This window comes from Mesitornis unicolor, unplaced genomic scaffold (genome assembly GCF_000695765.1).
Source record: "Mesitornis unicolor isolate BGI_N332 unplaced genomic scaffold, ASM69576v1 scaffold39121, whole genome shotgun sequence".
Taxonomy (NCBI): Eukaryota; Metazoa; Chordata; class Aves; order Mesitornithiformes; family Mesitornithidae; genus Mesitornis; species Mesitornis unicolor.
In genome coordinates this window covers 9601-10695 of record NW_010166586.1, presented here as the reverse complement: position 1 = coordinate 10695, position 1095 = coordinate 9601, and positions in this window count along the sequence as shown.

The window sequence follows — 1095 nt, the reverse complement described above, 5'->3', positions numbered from 1 at the left end:
GTTTCTCCCTCTTTACCAGCTCGGGATTAAGCTTTACATCCTCGCTGCCTTTGCTGCGCCTGCTACTGCTCATTCACTTTGGAACTGGCAAATCTCACTGCTGGCTGATGATGCTGGCCACTGCTCTGTCGAAGCACTTCCCTGCCGGCCTCACCTCCTCCGTGGGAGATCCCCCGCGTGTCGCAAAGCAACTGCATTAACCTCCTCCAAATCCCTCTTCGGCTGTGACGTCTGCAGAACACTTGACTGAGATTAGTCTGTCATGCGGAGGCTCTTACCCACCCCGCTGACCTGTGCTTCCCCTTCTGCAGCGGCTTTTGGCTCCTGGCTCTTCCCTGCCTGTGCAGCTGGTGGCGGCACCGCTGGGCTCTGGGGCTGCGGTGAAACCAGAGTTGTGGGAGGAACATCAGATAAGAGCAGTTCCTTGCTCAGGCCCTGACTTTTCTATCACTGATAACTAAGGGTGACAGAGCACTGGCCCAGGCTGCCCAGAGAGGTTGTGGAGTCTCCTTCTCTGCAGACATTCAAAACCTGCCTGGACACCTTCCTGTGTGACCTGGTCTGGGTGATCCTGCTCTGGCAGGGGGGTTGGACTGGATGAGCTTTCAAGGTGCCTTCCAGCTCCTAGTATTCTGTGATTCTTGCCTGCAAACTGTCCTCTCCAATAGTGTCTCCAACGCCTTCTGTGTTTTTCTGAAAGAGATTTTTCACTGAATCCTTCCAATTTTAAGAAGCACCAGTGAAGCTAAAGGTGCAGCGTCCAGCTGCAGAGCTGGCGAGGCTGCTAGCTCAGCATGAGAGGAGCATCACAAAGTCCTGCCTGGGCTGCTCTTTGAGAGAAGAAACTGCTTTTTTTTTCCCATTTGAAGCAATAATTATTGCTTTTGTCCTGGGCAGACAGCTGTGCAGTGCCCCGAGCATGATCCGAGTGTGGACCCCTAGACCATTGTACACTTGGCCTCAGTGATGTGTGTTTCCTTCGTGCTGCCCTGCTTGAATTTCCTGCTTCCTCCTCGCTTGGCAGCGAGTGCCCTTGGATCAACACCAGTTTGCTGTGACAGCAAGTTGCAGACCGTTGTTCAAACAAGGGAACAG